This window comes from Lutra lutra, chromosome 4, assembly GCF_902655055.1.
Source record: "Lutra lutra chromosome 4, mLutLut1.2, whole genome shotgun sequence".
NCBI lineage: Eukaryota > Metazoa > Chordata > Mammalia > Carnivora > Mustelidae > Lutra > Lutra lutra.
In genome coordinates this window covers 66,509,492-66,528,222 of record NC_062281.1, presented here as the reverse complement: position 1 = coordinate 66,528,222, position 18,731 = coordinate 66,509,492, and positions in this window count along the sequence as shown.

The window sequence follows — 18,731 nt, the reverse complement described above, 5'->3', positions numbered from 1 at the left end:
GGTGGGAGTGGCATGAAATAAACCCTGAGAGGCTGGGTCATAAATGACATTTGCCTTTATCCTGAGGGATTTGAAGCAGATTCAAACCCTTCTTGTATTCCAGGAAAAACTCTCTTGACCTCTTCTCTTATTCTTGATGACCATGGATGCAGTTCCTCAAATGCTCTCACCAAATTCATACATGAGCAATCTAAGAGTGCCTCACCCTTCTTGCTTCCTGACTCCAGTCTTATCTGTGCAAACCTCTAAGCATTCATGCAAGGGCACCATGCAAGTACAAAGTCCTATGAATGCCTTATGGAGCAATCCTTGACCACCTGGGAATATAAAATAATGAATAAAAGTTTCCCTCTTTCTTCCCCCCAGGATAGTTCTGAGATGTATTTCATGACTACTCAGAAGGTCCTGTAGAAGAGAGCATCTAGTTTCCCACTGGAATGGTCAACTCTATTTTGTATTCTTGTATTGGTTTCCCCTTTTTCTCTGTTTCACTCTTTCTTCCCTCACTGTTACTCCCCTAGGATCACATTACCATATATATTATCTTCACATTAGCTATTGTCTCCTCTCTGCTTTCTAAGGAAACCAGGATAAGACACACAGGCAATGACATGAAAGACATATAATTTTTATAAATTACATATATTATATATAGATATTGATAATAATAAGATATTATTATATATAATATATTATATATCTCATGTACATTTATATATATTAGAATGAAAACCTTGGAGGACACAGGAGAGGGTGTTAATAGAGGCAACAAGACAACCGGGTAGAAGTTTTTATGGGGAGAAGAGAAATAAGGTATAGCTTGAGGTTTATGAGGTTGGAGAGGATTTTTAAAGGGAGCTAAGCAGGCAGATCGTACGATGTAAGAATGATATTCTTCTGAGATTAACCATAGACAAAAACTGGCTGTTTATTTTGCAGGCACGGTTGTGTAAGGGCCTATTTAGCCAGAGCATCTCCACCTTGGTAGAACAGCCATTTTGTTGTTTATGCAGTGAAACTTAAACTGACCCTGCCCCCCGCCCCCAAGGGGAACTTACTTAAAAGCAAGTCTGGGAAACCAGTAAAATATGGTTGACCAGTTCCTGATAACAGAGCCCAAATACAAGGGCGAGTCAGGCCAGGTGGTGATAACAGAACCCGAATGCAGGGATGAGTCGGGTCAAGTGGAGACATCCAATCAGTGGAGTACGCATATTGTCTCCCTAGCTACCAAGGAGTGTGGGCCCCGCCTTTTGGGCACCAATTCTGACCAAGGAGATAGACTAGTTGAAATAGCTACTATGGGGTGAATTGTAATTTAAGTGGCCACCTGTGTGTGACCTAGCATGACTGTGCAGCTTTCTCTGTGTGTTATAATCTCATTGGCCACATGTGTGTGGTCACACTCAACCACATAGTCTTTGCTCTATAAAAGTTAGTCTGTGAAGCTGGGGGTGGCCACCCTCTCTGTAAGAGGTGGCCCAGAATGGTCGGTTTCATTCTCGATGCTTGGCGTGAAATAAAGCTTTGCTTTCACTTTGTATCAGTCTCACTCCTTTGATTATGGAACTAACAGTTGTAGGTCAAGTTTCCATAATAAGGAAAGTGAATATCCATTACATGTTAGATTATGGCTGTGAGGATGATTTGGGGTTGATCAAGCTAGTGTAGAAAGGACCACACTTTTAAGAACTTGAGAGTCTTCCTAAAGGAATCCTATTCAAACATTTATTTAGTTTGCTATGCCATGAACATTGTATCTAAAATTAAAATATGGCTGTGAAACTGTATTTTGTCCTTTTAGGTAATACATTCTAAAATCCTAAAGTAATAAGTATTCTTAGAAATATTTCTTGTCCAAGACTCTTAATTATGCTTTATACAGCTCCAACATACCTATATTTTTATACTAGTATAGTCTAGAATCATCTATCATAGGCTAGAGTAGTAAAGAAAATGCCAGAATCAAGTTTACTTGTAAATAAAAAAGTCTGACCCCTAGAATTCTGTTTAACAAGATGGCCGTGCAATGAAGTGATCTTTCTTTCCTTTTTTTAGCCAGTGCTATTGTCTTTTGATGACTTCCACATCATCTGATTTATTATTTCACCTGGGCAAACACTAGTACCGGAATGGCAGGCAAGCTAAAATGATCTCTATCAGAAATACAAGCTGGGAACTCTTTTTTTTTAAAAGAGACCATCTTGGTTCTTCTGTCCAGGAGTTGTTCTTCTCTAAGTCTGACCAAAGAAAACCTACTGTGCATTCTACTTTGGCTCTTTGAACTTTATAATAATAGATTCTAACCTGAACAAGTTCATGCATATGAAATAAACTTAATGGCGGGGCTAGTTTACCACTTAGCCTTTTCTCACTATCTTCTTTTTCCCCATCCCTTTTTTATTGGATGCTTCAACCTCATTAGTATTTCAGGAAAAAACTGGATCCTGTTCATCATTTTTGTTGTTGCTTTCCTTTTCCTGGCAGACAGAGCTTAAAGTTTCAATAGAGGAAGCGGGGAGGGATACAACACGTTCAGAGTTTATGAAAGACCTTATTTACCATCGAAGTGAAGGTTTCCAGATACTCTGTCCTGTTTTCTTATGCTCCTAAGTCTTTGATAAGGAATTAAGAACTCCTGCCAGGGCTACAGAAGACACTGAGAGGTGCCTGGCAGAAGGCACTACATGGTGTTCTGAAGCTGTTCATTAATTACAAATGGTGTTGAGGAATAATACACCAAGGAACAGAAAAATGGGGAGAAACTGTTAATTTCATAATAATTTCTACATGGGCACTTCTGAGAGACAATTGGATGTGCACACTTGAATATTTTTCTGTTAATGTCCTTGCACTTTTTTTTTTCAAAGCATGACTTGCAGCTTCCTTTTAACAGAATTACTTATATTTATAACACTCTCCTACTCAATTACAATTCCTTAGAATGGTGGCTCTCAAATATTAGTGGGGCTAAGAATAATACGAAAACCCGTCAAAAGAGTTTAGGGCTTGCATCTCTAAGATTCTCATTCAATACATCTAGGATGAGGCCCAGAAATGTTTAACAAGACCCCAGTGTAATGGTCTGTGAAATATCTTCAGAAATATTTGCCTAGAGATCAAGTCTCTGTGATCCTCAAGCCATAGGTCCATGCAATGCACATAGAGGTACTCAATACACGTTTGTAGATTCAAGGCAAATGGTTTGGGTAGGTAAAACCCCACTGGAGATTCAAGCTCAATATATTACTCTCAGAGGTGAGGCTGAAGCTCTAGTGGGTTGTATATAAACTAATTATTTTTGATAGAAGGATAATGGCATAAACAGCTCTCAAACTTGGTGGGGGGCAATTGGTTCTACATATATCTGTAAGAGTGCCTGAAAGGAAATCATGATTTATTTACTCACTTTTTACATTGGAGAAGAGTAGATGTAAGGAGGAGGAAATGCATTCATTCCTTGCTTGTGGTACATTGTGAAAAGGCTAAACCATGTTTGATTTTCCCATTCATTGCTGGATGTGTGTTTCCTTTGTCCTCCCCTTGTTTCTTTTGTTTATTCTTTACTAGGGGTTATGAGATCTGCTCTTTAATGCTCCTCCTCCTTTGTTCTGCCACAAGGTGTGAAGCCATTTGCTTATTTGTCCTTTGCTCAGAGCTACCTGTGGATAGGCATGCACAAAACAAAGGAAAATCATATCTTGTCCATCAGCTCCTCACACATTCAAAAGCTGTGCCCTTAATAAAAGAAGAATATTTCACTCCCTCTTTACTCTTTGAGGGATGTAGGGATTCATCATGCTCTGAAAAGATATCTCTGATAATTATTTTAATGTAAGTAATGTGGAAAATATCTTTTATTTTTAGAGTTTTGCTAATGCTTTCAACTGTTGGAAAAAATTAACATGCTACTTTCTTTCATCAAAACCATTCACTCTTCAGTTTATTTAAATGTCATTAGTGTGGAGTGCTTCAAGTTCTAAGTAGGAAAAAAATGACACTGAAAAATCAATGTGGGTAATATAAATACAAAAATATATATGGATTATTCTGCTTGGAATTGTAAATGTTCAGTGCTCATTAGCTTCTGATTCTGTTTCCAAGTGAGAAAAGGCAATAAACATACACATTCCAATCAGGACATGCTCTGTATTTCTCTCCTTTTTCAAATCCTAAAAATATATCTGTATCTATATACCTTTATGTGTATCTACATATCTTTTGATAACCACTCAATAACAGCTTTAGACAAAGCTGCTCATTTAGTGACACTGTGTTAAATCATAGCAGCTCTTAGAAACAAAATTGGCACAAGTATTTTTGCCTGGGATTGAATTTACATACTCTCTTGCTATGGAAAAAAAGTCATAGGCATGCAAAGCATCCCTCCAAAACAGCACAGTGCAATGGGGATGCTCATTCTATCTGGAGTCTGTTGTTTGGGCCAGGGCTGTCACTTTCCCCTAGTGTCTTCATTTATTATGCTAATTGACTTTCCAAGCGCAGGCAGGAGGGTATCTGCCCTGTGAATTATTCTCGGTTGGGGGGGCTTTTAAAAGCAAACCTATTTTGTGCCCAAACAAAACCAAAAATCAATGTGTTTCTTTTCAAAGATGGGAGGGTCAATACCATGGTTGTTTTGTTCCCATCCAGTTATGTAACCGTGGGGACTTGTGTCTTTGCTTTCAGGGTTTGTACAAAACACATTAAAGCTAAACAATAGGCGGGAGTCATAGAAGCAACCCTCGAACTGTGTCTTGGAGTACGCCCTCCTGGGTTTGGGAATCTCCAATTAGTTCCATCTCAAGTGCTGACGCGCGCGCGCGCGCGTGTGTGTGTGTAGTTAGCTGGCATGCAACGCACTTCCCCAGGGTTGTTTCCTTTTTCCGAGATTTGAGGAAGGGTAAGGGTAAAGGGTCGGAGTCACATGGATACAAAGCATTTGATTAATGTCCAAGTCACCGCTGTGACTTCTCGGAGGCAGCAACTTTCTCCTCTGGCCGGCGCAGGGCGGAGCACCAGTCGGGGCGAAACATAGCGCGCAGCACAGCAGCCCTGCGTCCCGCCGCCCACCGTGACCGACCAGAGCCGCGGGGACGGCCGCGCCGAGAGCGCCAAGGACCTGGAGAAACAGCTTCGCCTGCGCGTGTGCGTGCTCAGCGAGCTCCAGAAGACCGAGCAGGACTACGTGGGCACGCTGGAGTTCCTGGTGTCGGAGAGTGTGTCCCCCCGCGGCGACGCAGGATGTGGCGGCGGCGGGGGGTGCGGATCCCGGAGAGGCCGCGGGAAGTGTGCGCGGCATTGTCTGCGGGGGGACGGGGCACCGCTCCCGGCGTCACGGGACCTGAACCCGCGCACGGACACTGTGCTCTCCCGCGCGTGGACCCGGGGCGGAACTGTTTCACGCCTGGACACGGAATGAGTTTGCCAGGGCCTTGGAGATATGCGGGCTTGAAAAGTTAGCTCCAGTGGGAGAAGCTCTTGTCCGGGGAATCCCTGCCTACCCCATCTTTCCTCACTCTTTACCCTGTCCCCGGCTGCCTTGTGTAAATTTTTTACCCTCTTCTCTTCCTTCCCTGGGATTTTAAGACTTTGGCTTGGTGATTAAAGTCAGTCTACTACATTCAGGTACATTTAGTTAAAAGAAAAAAAAATCCTTGATTGTTTTGGAGCTTGAGTTCATTATTCAGATTAGATGGCAGAGAGGTCCCTTTAGTTAAATAATCTTTGAAACAGGATTCTGGCGCGGGGTAGAGAATGAGCAGCGGGGTTATGATCTCTAGCAGCTGTTGGATATTAAAGCCACCTGTGGTGCTCGCCCTGTTCTAGCCCTGCAGTTTCCTACCCTCATCCTCCATCCCGGGTTTAAATTTGCTCCCCGCTCAGTTTCTGGGTTCTCTGTTCCCACTGAGCCCAGGAGAGCAGTATAATAAAACTAGTGTCAAAAAACTTCAAGATTTCGTAGAAAGAACTGGCAGGAACTTTATTTCAAAGTTTCAGCATGACGTATTGGAAGCCTGCTCTGGAAACGTTTCATTCATTTTAGAGCCAGAAGGGGCAAAACTGAGTGAAAGAGACATCTGAGACATCACTCAGAAATTGAATTTTTTTCTATTCATTGTTGCAAAGACAAAAGAGTTTGAGCATTGGCTCCTTTCCACCCAGATGCCTGGGAGAGCATAGGACTGAGGAGCTCTTAGCCTTTGCAATCTAACTCACATCTTCAAACCTTCTGCTCCTTCCACCTCCGTGTTTCATGCCCTCCTGGTCCAAAGGGAAATGTTTCAAAGGCCAAAACTTCCTGCTCAGTGTTCTGTAGGATGTAAACTTTCTGCTTATAATTATGGTAGAGGAATTCACTTCTTTGCTATGTCAAGAAGGAGAGAACAATGTTTCAACACAGGTTGACTTCTGGTTGACTTCTCAAATTAAAATCAGTATACCTGAGCCCCTGGGGCCACATTCTTTGGAAATATTTAGATATTTGAGAATATATGGGTAATTGGTGATAAACTGGATTGTTGTACACTTCCATGCAGCAATGTCAAAAAAGCATGTTTTTAAGATTTCACTTTTTTTACAAAGTTATTACAATATTATTGACAATATTCCCTATGTTGTACGTTTCTATGACTTATTTTATAATCAGAAGTGTGTACCTCTTAATCCTCTTAATCTGTTTCACTTATCCCCCCACCCCCCTCCCTGCTGGCAAGTGCTTGTTTGTTCTCTGTATTTATGAATCTGTTTCTCTTTTTGTTGTTGTTTGCTTGTTTTGTTTTTTAGATTCCACTGTAAATGAAATTATATGGTGTCTTTCTGTCTGACTTACTTCACTTGGCATAATACTGTCTATCTGTGTTGTCATAAATGGCCAGATTTAATGCTTTTAAATGGCTGATTAATATTCCATTGTGAATTTCATATTCTATTCCATACCACATCTTCTAGATCAATTCATCTATAGATGGACGCTTAAGTTGCTTACATACTGTAAATAATGCTGCAACAAACATAGGTGTACATATATCTTTTTGAATTGGTGTTTTCATTTTCCTCAGGCAAATGCCCAGAACTGGAGTTACAGATCATATGATACTTCAATTTTTAGTTATTTGAGGCACTTCCATACTGTTTTCCATAAGGGCCCCACAAATCTACATTACCTCCAACAGTGCATGAGGTTTTCCTTTCCTCCATGTCTTTACCAACACTTGTTATTTCTTGTTTTTTTTGATACTAGCCATTCTGACTGATGTGAGGTGGAGATTTGACTTTTTTTTTTTTTAAGATTTTATTTAGTTATTTGACAGAGATCACAAATAGGCAGAGAGGCAGGCAGAGAGAGAGAGGAAGGGAAGCAGGCTCTCTGCTGAGTAGAGAGCCCGATGTGGGGCTCGATCCCAGGACCCTGAGACCATGACCTGAGCCAGAGGCAGAGGCCTAACCCACTGAGCCACCCAGGCGCCCCGGAGATTTGACTTTTAATAGCTTCAGATTTGCCTTTCATGAAACTTCATTGGTGACAAAGTCCTTTGACTTTTGAAAAATCTGAGCCACTTCTTAAACTGTATTAGTTCTTTCTAGAGGTATTTGAAAAAAGTACTGTGCAGAGTCCTGAATTATAGAAATAACTAACCTAATCTACATCAAAAACCAATTTGTTGATCTTTATTTAATATATAAGTTTTTCCTCTAACCTTAGCTCTTGATTATTAAAATTGAAAACTTATTGCTAGATAGAGTTGGGTAAGAAATTGTGGGAGGGGACACATGGGTGGCTCAGTTGGTTAAGCATCTGTCTTTGGCTCTGGTCATGATCCCAGGGTCCTGGGATTGAGCCCCACATTGGAGTCTTTGCTCAGCAGGAAGCCTGCTTCTCTCTCTGCCTGCTGCTTCCCCTGCTTGTGATCTTTCTGACAAATAAATAAAATCTTAAAAAAAAAGAAAAGAAATTGTGGGAGTTATAAAATAAATTATATGTACCTATTTACAAGTAGTTCATTTAATTATTTCATTCTTCTTATTTCATTCAGAAATTATGGACTCTTCCACTTTTATTTTTCTTTGCCCATTATTTTGTGCACATACATTCAATACTTATGCACAAAAATGTTCACACACACACAAACACACTAATTGGCTTGTCATCCTAAACAAAAGTTTACCCTGACTTCTTTTTAATCATGATCATTGAAAGCCTCAGATCTATTTGTAATACACATTTAGATTTTTTTTTTCTGAGTATTTATTTTTTCATTATTATTTATAGTAACACTGAATATGCATGTATTATTACTTGGTCACCTTCTGTTGATGTAGTCAATTTAGTTCTAACTTTAGTGTAAGCTAATAATATACCAAGCTTTAAAAATATTCAAACTCTGGCCTGGCAATTCTTTTTCTAGGAGTCCATCTTGAAGGACTGATAAGAAATGTAGACAAACCATAACAGTGATTTTTTAAAAAAGTTAGCACTAGTATTAAATAAGGGGTACATTTGTTGTAGAAAATCTGATAGTGCATTTCTAAGTCAGATATAAATATTTGTTAGTCATCGTTTTAGATTTCTGTCATTGTTTCAGCCATTAACATGCATGAAGGGTAACTCTTATCTTTATTATGAAGAGATAGAAAACGTATTTTTAGTTTTATCAAGAACATATTTTTTACTTACAAGCCCATAAATAATCAAACAAAATGGTATTTTTTCTCTTGATTAAATGATCATATGACCTGAAGGGGAAAACTTTTCTTACTAAGATCTTTTATACTTCTTTTTCTTTTAAAGATTTTAAAAATTTTTTTTTGAGAGAGAAAGAAAAAGAGCACGTGACCATGAACCAGGGGAGAGGCAGAGGGAGAAGGAAAAGGAGAAGCAGACTTCCTGCTAAGGGGAGCCTGACTGGGGTTTGATTCTAGGACTCTGAGATTAGGACTTGAGCATTTAAGTCAGATGCTTAACTGACAGAGTCACCCAGGTACCCCTAAGATCTTTTATACTTCTAATTCTTTTTTGTTCTCATTTCCAGCCCTTTCATTTTTTAAAGCGAGGACAACTTTCCCCACTCCCACCCCACAGATAGCTGGTATATAGAGTGATTCTGTCTTCCCATGGGATCTCTGGCTTCTTTTGTTTCTTGCTAGCCCTTTTATCCTATTGTATTCTCACTGGGCTTTCAGGGCTCCTTCCTTCAGGAAACTTCATAATCCTGTCCTCTCTGCTGTTCCCCCTACCCCATCCCAGGCTACAGTGCTCACTACTTTGTAGTTTCTTCTTCCCTGCACCAAAGGAGGCTTATACATGTATGTGTTTACTTTGGTCTCATTCTATTAGAAAGTAAGCTTCTTGAGGACAGGCCCATATTTTACTTGTCTGTTTTTCCCCAGAATTTTGTGCAGTGCTTGTGAAATCATAGGCCATTCCAAGATCAGGATGTCTTCCCAGACCCATCTGAGTGAACGGAAGAAGGGCAGAGCAGGGCCAGCTTCATGGGTGTGCATGCTGTGCACTTTGCTCTGGGCTTCATGCTCAGAAGGACCTGGAACTTGGTTTAGAGCTCTGCTAGCACTGTCTTGAAATTTGTGCTCGTTTTATTTTTGAACTTGTGTTTTACAAGTGAAGTCCATTGGGACTAGAGTGTGAGTAGAGCTAATATATGAAAGAAAGAGAAAAGCTTTATATTTCAGTACCTCTTTTTTTTTTAAAGACTTTATTTATTTGACAGAGAGAGACGAGAAAGGGAACACAAGCACCGGGAAGGGGAGAGTGAGAAGTGGGCTTCCTGCTGAGCAGGGAGCCCAATGCGGGGCTCAGTCCCCTGAACCTGGGATCATGACCTGACCTGAAGGCAGAGGCTTAACCAACTGAGCCACCCAGGTGCCCCTATTTCAGTACCTTTAATAACACGTTTCCCCCTGCTTTTTGAGCAAAAGGCCTCACACTTTTATTTTGCACTGGGCCTGGAAAATCTGGTAGACACATTTCACTATGGCATTGTGGCCGGATGGCTATGAACATTTTTGTCTAAAATGGGACACTTCTGAGGGTAAAAGGGAATGCTGTTAATAATTACACTGGGAAACAGATGTAACCCTGGAGTGTTCCTGGCAAATCAAAATGTGCTGTTCTTCCACGTTGCGGGCACATGAAGACAAAGACTTAGAGTTACATGTCTTGTCATAAACAAAAGATGTTGAAATTTGTTACCTGTCTAGGCGTTGACCTCAGATAGCCCAGAATCTGAGTCCTGTCTCTAATTTACTAGTTAACTTTGGACACATTCCTAAACTTTTCAAGCCCTGGAAAAGTTTTCTTCATCTGTAAAATGGGGAAACAATAGCATTTCTCAAGGTTGCTGTAAGGATGAGATGATGGATGCTTTGGGCTCTGCCCAGTCCCTGACTTACAGGAGGGCCCTGTATGCTTCTGATGCTACAGTTGCTACACATACTGTACCCATACTGGTCAGCCTTAGTGTCTAATTTTTGCATGTGTGATATTCCTCTTTACACTGTACACTTTCTGTCTCTGAGTCTCTTCTTTACCTCTTACCCCGGTGTTTCCCCTTCTTTTCATGCCGTCCTTCTTCCCATGATATTCTTATTTTTTTTTAAGATTTTATTTATTTACTTGTCAGAGAGAGAGAGAGAGAGAGCACATACAAGCAGGGTGAGTGGTAGGCAGAGGAAGAAGCAGACTCCCCGCAGAGCAGGGAACCCAGTGCGGGACTTGAACCCTGGAATCATGACCTGAGCCGAAGGCAGACGCTTAACCAATTGAGCCACCCAGGTGTGCTCCGTGATATTCTTATACGTACTCAGTTGACTTAAGACTGTGAGAACACTTTGCAGTCTATAAAACAACAACCATAGTTAGTATGCTATTTTACAGTTTACAGTAAACAATTGCATATTTATTATCTGATTTGGGTTAATATATGTGCCCCTTACTCTTTCAAATGGTGCTCCCTAGGGTTCCAGGGTTCTGTGGTTTGGCTTCAGGGTTCCGTGGTTTGGCCCTTATAGAGGGTGAGCAGGAACTGAGTTGGATGGCTTCAGGCTTTCCACTCAACCTCTCCTAGCATAGCCTTACCTTCTTCTGATTTGTGCCTTTGCTAAAGCAGTTAGAAAAGCCTCTTACCTAGATAGTAAATTCCAAGAGAACAGGAGTGGTGCATTTTTCTCTTAGGTACAGTTTTCTTGGCCTAAATATAGTGGTGTGTAAATAGGTGCACAGGGAACAAACAAACAAAAGCAAGCACACAGTTTGAATGAGTCCAAAAACAACTTCCATCAGTCACGATCTAACTTTTTCCAGGCAAGGATAAACTAATTCAACACATTACGTTTAGGTTTGTGTTATACCGGCTGATTGTGTGACCGTTAAATTCATATGCTGCCATCCTAACCCTCAGTATACAAATAATTACAATGCCATGTGGGCGAGGCAATGATAGAGTAATAAGCAAAGTTGCATGGAGGCATTAAGGGGCCCCTTCAGTCCGGGGTCAAGGGAAGTTTTGGGAAAGACATGATGGATAGCTTCTGAGGGATGAGGAGAATATGCCAGACTGGGAAGACAGCTAACTATCCATCTGGAAAGAGCAGCGTGTTCCGTGTGACCTTCATATGACATTTTGGGGCTGCTGGCATGACGTTGCATAGGTGATGCTGAGATTTCTTTGTTGATGGAGATTGATAAGTTCTATATGCTTTTTGGATACTTTTGGGTATTGGTAGGAGGTGAAGTAAGTTCAGTCTAGTTTGAGAAGGATTGTATGTTTAAGAATTCTTTCTCAGGATGCCTGGGTGGCTCAGTTGGTTAAGCAGCTGCCTTCGGTTCAGGTCATGATCCCAGTGTCCTGGGATCGAGTCCCACATTGGGGCCCTTGCTTGGCAGGGAGCCTGCTTCTCCCTCTGACTCTGCCTGCCTCAATGTCTGCCTCTGCTCACTTGCTCTCTCTCTCTCTCTGACAAATAAAAAAAAATTCTTTCTTTCTTTCTCTCTATTTTTGTTATTTATTTGAGAGAGAGAATGAGAGAGGAAGAGAGAGAGAGAGTATGAGGAAGGGAGAAGCAGACTCTCTGTTGAGCAGGAAGCCCGATGCTGGACTTGATCCTGGGACTCCATGATCATGACCTGAGCTGAAGACAGTCGCTTAACAAGCTGAGCCACCCAGATGCCCCAAGAATTCTTTTTTTATTTTTATTTTTTAAGATTTTATTTATCTATGTAAAAGAAAGAGTGGAGGAGAGAACATGAGCAGGGGGAGGGTCAGAGGGAGAAACAGACTCTCCACTGAGCATGACCAGAGCCAAAGGCAGACACTTAACTGAATCACCCAGGCACCCCTATTTGAAGAATCCTGACTTTAACTAAAAGTAGTAGGAAATCAATTGTGAGGGGACACCTACTGTCCTGTTAGTAGTAAACAAATTTGAGACCTCCAAAGTTGGCACTGGAAAGGGATGTCTTGTGGGATAAAGTTACTAGGCCAAGATTTCCTGAATCACTATCTCTGAATTTCACCTTGGGATTCCTTCTCTTCGTTCCCTATGTCTACGACCTCTCTGGTCGTCAGCAATCCACATAAGCATACGGAGAAGATGTTTCCTTGCTTCTCTTAATCTGGGACATGTTATAATCTTCAAAACATTATTCTTGAGTAGGGAAGAACAGAGGCCAGTAATCCTAGAAACAACATGAAACACAAACATAGTCCAACTTGTATAATACAGATTCCTACTCCTAATAAAGTGATCTTTCAGGGCCTGGAGACTCGGACCTATTTTTATCCTAAGCCCAAGGTAGTTCCTAACTGACCCCCTGGCTGGGCATTACTCCTGGGCTGACTTGGGGGAGTGCTTTTTTTTCTAAACATTAACTTGAACATGTATGTATGAGGATGGCCTCAGGACACTGCCCTTAGAATGTCTTGAGTCTCATAGTGAATACACCTTAGTTCATTCATAATTCAGGTATTTGGAATATTAATCGTTATGGCCAGAGCCTACTCCCTATACAGAGGAATGTATCTTTAGTCTTATGGTTTCATCTGCATAGTTGTACCTTATTATAATGCCATTAATATAAGAATAGTATCTACTGAGATTAGCTTTGTTTCTCAGCAAGAGAATTCTGTCAGTAGGATTGAGGAATGAAGACTGGAGTCTGGTTACCAATTGGGAGCTTCTGCCATTTCATTGGTCCAGGTAAGAAATGTGGAATGTTTGATTTAAGACAGAAGTAATGAAGAAGATAAACAAAACAAAACAGAATAAAAACCAAACCAACCACAAACAGGCAAACAAGCACCCACCAACTAGGAGACATCCTTGGGTAGAACTTTTGGTATGTGTGTTCCTTTGGAAATGGAGGTTTCTGTAGAAGGGAGAACGTGTGTGGAACTTCAGCCTGTAGTTTGAAAACAAGATGGATACAAGGGACAGAAGAGCATCGGGAGGAGGAAAGAGATGAATTTGGTTTTGGACCCACTGGGCTGCAAATTCTGCTGCTTTTTGAAGATATGAATATGAAAGTTAAAAAAGAATTTGGGGGAGGAGTCAAGATGGCGGAGAAGTAGCAGGCTGAGACTACTTCAGGTAGCGGGAGATCAGCTAAATAGCTTATCTAAAGATTGCAAACACCTACAAATCCAATGGGAGATCGAAGAGAAGAAGAACAGCAATTCTAGAAACAGAAAATCAACCACTTTCTGAAAGGTAGGACTGGCGGAGAAGTGAATCCAAAGCGACAGGAAGATAGACCGCGGGGGGAGGGACCGGCTCCCGGCAAGCAGCGGAGCAATGGAGCACAAAATCAGGACTTTTAAAAGTCTGTTCCGCTGAGGGACATCGCTCCAGAGGCTTAATCGGGGTGAAGCCCAGGCAGGGTCAGCGCGGCCTCAGGTACCGTAGGGTCACAGAAGGATCGGGGGTGTCTGAGTGTTGCAGAGCTTACCGGTAATAGAACGGGGAAGCCGGCTACAGAGACAGAGCCGAGGAGTGAGCTCTAAGCTCGGGGTTACCTTGAACCGGTCGCAGGCTTGGTCAGCTCGGAGTGCGGCCAGAGGCCAGGGTGACGGGAATAATGGGGCGCTGTTCTCTGAGGGAGCACTGAGGAGTGGGGCCCCGGGCTCTCAGTTCCTCCAGGCCAGAGACCGGGAGGCCGTCATCTTCATTCCCACCATCCGGAACTCTACGGAAAGCGCTCAGGGAACAAAAGCTCCCGAAAACCAGAGCAGATTACTCAGCCTGGCCCCGAGTAAGGGTGGTCCAACTCCGCCTGGGGCAAAGGCACGTGAGAATCACTACAACAGGCCCCACCCCCAGAAGATCAACAAGAAACCCAGCCAGGACCAAGGTCACCTACCAAGGAGTGCAGTTTCAATACCAAGGAGAGCAGCGAAATTCCAGAGGAGGAGAAAGCAAAGCACGGAACTCATGGCTTTCTCCCCATGATTCCTTAGCCTTGCAGTTAATTTAATTTTTTTTTCTTTTTCAATTTTTTTTCTCTTCTTCTGCTAAATTTTTTTAACTTTTACCGTTTTCTTTTTTAACGTTTTTTAAATAGTTTATCTAAAATATATATATATATATATATATATATATATATATTTTCCTTTTTATATTTTTTCTTTATTGGCTTTCTTTTTTTAATTGTTTCTTTCTTTCTTTTTTTTTCTTTCTGAACCCCTTTTTATCCCCTTTCTCCCCCCTCACGATTTGGGATCTCTTCTGATTTGGCTAAAGCATATTTTCCTGGGGTTGTTGCCATCCTTCTAGTATTTTACTCGCTCCTTCATAAATCTTATCTGGACAAAATGACAAGGCAGAAAAATTCACCACAAAAAAAAGAACAAGAGGCAGTACCAAAGGCTAGGGACCTAATCAATACAGACATTGGTAATATGTCAGATCTAGAGTTCAGAATGACAATTCTCAAGGTTCTAGCCAGGTTCGAAAAAGGAATGGAAGATATTAAAGTAACCATGTCGGGAGAAATAAAAGCCCTTTCTGGAGAAATAAAAGAACTAAAATCTAACCAAGTTGAAATAAAAAAGCTATTAATGAGGTGCAATCAAAAATGGAGGCTCTCACTGCTAGGATAAATGAGGCAGAAGAAAGAATTAGCGATATAGAAGACCAAATGACAGAGAATAAAGAAGCTGAGCAAAAGAGGGACAAACAGCTACTGGACCACGAGGGGAGAATTCGAGAGATAAGTGACACCATAAGACGAAACAACATTAGAATAATTGGGATTCCAGAAGAAGAGGAAACAGAGAGGGGAGCAGAAGGTATATTGGAGAGAATTATTGGAGAGAATTTCCCCAATATGGCAAAGGGAACAAGCATCAAAATCCAGGAGGTTCAGAGAACCCCCCTCAAGATCAATAAGAATAGGTCCACACCCCATCACCTAATAGTAAAATTGACAAGTCTTAGTGACAAAGAAAAGATCCTGAAAGCAGCCCGGGAAAAGAAGTCTGTAACATACAATGGTAAAAATATTAGATTGGCAGCAGACTTATCCACAGAGACCTGGCAGGCCAGAAAGAGCTGGCATGATATATTCAGAGTACTAAACGAGAAAAACATGCAGCCAAGAATACTATATCCAGCCAGGCTATCATTGAAAAAAGGAGGAGAGATTAAAAGCTTCCAGGACAAACAAAAACTGAAAGAATTTGCAAATACCAAACCAGCTCTACAGGAAATATTGAAAAGGGGTCCTCTAAGCAAAGAGAGACCTTAAAAGTAGTAGATCAGAAAGGAACAGAGACAATATACAATAACAGTCACCTTACAGGCAATACAATGGCACTAAATTCATATCTCTCAATAGTTACCCTGAATATTAATGGGCTAAATGCCCCAATCAAAAGACACGGGGTATCAGAATGGATAAAAAAACAAAACCCATCTATATGTTGCCTACAAGAAACTCATCTTAAACCCGAAGACACCTCCAGGTTTAAAGTGAGGGGGTGGAAAAGAATTTACCATGCTAATGGACATCAGAAGAAAGCAGGAGTGGCAATCCTTATATCAGATCAATTAGATTTTAAGCCAAAGACTATAATAAGAGATGAGGAAGGACACTATATCATACTCAAAGGAACTGTCCAACAAGAAGATCTAACAATTTTAAATATCTATGCCCCTAACGTGGGAGCAGCCAACTATATAAACCAATTAATAACAAAATCAAAGAAACACATAGACAAGAATACAATAATAGTAGGGGATTTTAACACTCCCCTCACTGAAATGGACAGATCATCCAAGCAAAAGATCAACAAGGAAATCAAGGCCTTAAATGACACACTGGACCAGATGGACATCACAGATCTATTCAGAACTTTTCATCCCAAAGCAACAGAATACACATTCTTCTCTAGTGCACATGGAACATTCTCCAGAATAGATCACATCCTCAGTCCTAAATCAGGTCTCAACTGGTATCAAAAGATTGGGATCATGTCTGGCATATTTTCAGACCACAATGCTCTGAAGCTAGAACTCAATCACAAGAGGAAATTTGGAAAGAACCCAAATACATGGAGACTAAACAGCATCCTTCTAAAGAATGAATGGGTCAACCAGGAAATTAAAGAAGAATTGAAAAAATTCATGGAAACGAATGATAATGAAAACACAATGGTTCAGAATCTGTGGGACACAACAAAGGCAGTCCTGAGAGGAAAATATATAACGGTACAAGGCTTTCTCAAGAAACAAGAAAGGTCTCAGGTACACAACCCAACCCTACACCTAAAGGAGCTGGAGAAAGAACAAGAAAGAAACCCTAAACCCAGCAGGAGAAGAGAAATCATAAAGATCAGAGCAGAAATCAATGAAATAGAAACCAAAAAAACAATAGAACAAATCAACGAAACTAGGAGCTGGTTCTTTGAAAGAATTAATAAGATTGATAAACTCCTGGCCAGACTTATCAAAAAGAAAAGAGAAAGGACCCAAATAAATAAAATCATGAATGAAAGAGGAGAGATCACAACAAACACCAAAGAAATACAGACGATTATAAGAACATACTATGAGCAACTCTACGCCAACAAATTTGACAATCTGGAAGAAATGGATGCATTCCTAGAGACATATAAATTACCACAACTGAACCAGGAAGAAATAGAAAGCCTGAACAGACCCATAACCAGTAAGGAGATTGAAACAGTCATCAAAAATCTCCAAACAAACAAAAGCCCAGGGCCAGATGGCTTCCCGGGGGAATTTTACCAAACATTAAAGAAGGACTAATTCCTATTCTCCTGAAACTGTTCCAAAAAATAGAAATGGAAGGAAAACTTCCAAACTCATTTTATGAGGCCAGCATCACCTTGATCCCAAAACCAGACAAGGATCCCATCAAAAAAGAGAACTACAGACCGATACCCTTGATGAACACCGATGCAAAAATTCTCGCCAAAATACTAGCCAATAGGATTCAACAGTACATTAAAAGGATTATTCACCACGACCAAGTGGGATTTATTCCAGGCCTGCAAGTTTGTTTCAACATCCGCAAATCAATCAATGTGATACAACACATTAATAAAAGAAAGAACAAGAACCATATGATACTCTCCATAGATGCTGAAAAAGCATTTGACAAAGTACAGCATCCCTTCCTGATCAAAACTCTTCAAAGTGTAGGGCTAGACAGCACATACCTCAATATTATCAAAGCCATCTATGAAAAACCCACCGCAAATATCATTCTCAATGGAGAAAAACTGAAAGCTTTTCCGCTGAGGTCACGAACACGGCAGGGATGTCTGTTATCACCACTGCTATTCAACATAGTACTATAAGTCCTAGCCTCAGCAATCAGACAACAAAAGGAAATTAAAGGCATCCAAATCGGCAAAGAAGAAGTCAAACTATCACTCTTCGCAGATGATATGATACTATATGTGGAAAACCCAAAAGACTCCACTCCAAAACTGCTAGAACTTGTCCAGGAATTCAGTAAAGTGTCAGGATATAAAATCAATGCACAGAAATCAGTTGCATTTCTCTACACCAACAACAAGACAGAAGAAAGAGAAATTAAGGAGTCCATCCCATTTACAATTGCACCCAAAACTATAAGATACCTAGGAATAAACCTAACCAAAGAGACTAAGAATCTATACACAGAAAACTATAAAGTACTCAAGAAAGAAATTGAAGAAGACACAAAGAAATGGAAAAATGTTCCATGCTCCTGAATTGGAAGAATAAATATTGTGAAAACGTCTATGCTACCTAAAGCAATCTACACATTTAATGCAATTCCTATCAAAGTACCATCCATTTTTTTCAAAGAAATGGAACAAATAATCCTAAAGTTTATATGGAACCAGAAAAGACCTCGAATAGCCAAAGCAATATTGAAAAAGAAAGCCAAAGTTGGTGGCATCACAATTCCGGACTTCAAGCTCTATTACAAAGCTGTCATCCTCAAGACAACATGGTACTGGCACAAAAACAGACACATAGATCAATGGAACAGAATAGAGAGCCCAGAAATAGACCCTCAACTCTATGGTCAACTCATCTTCGACAAAGCAGGAAAGAATGTCCAATGGAAAAAAGACAGCCTCTTCAATAAATGGTGTTGGGAAAATTGGACAGCCACATGCAGAAAAATGAAATTGGATCATTTCCTTACACCACACACGAAAATAGACTCAAAATGGATGAAGGATCTCAATGTGAGAAAG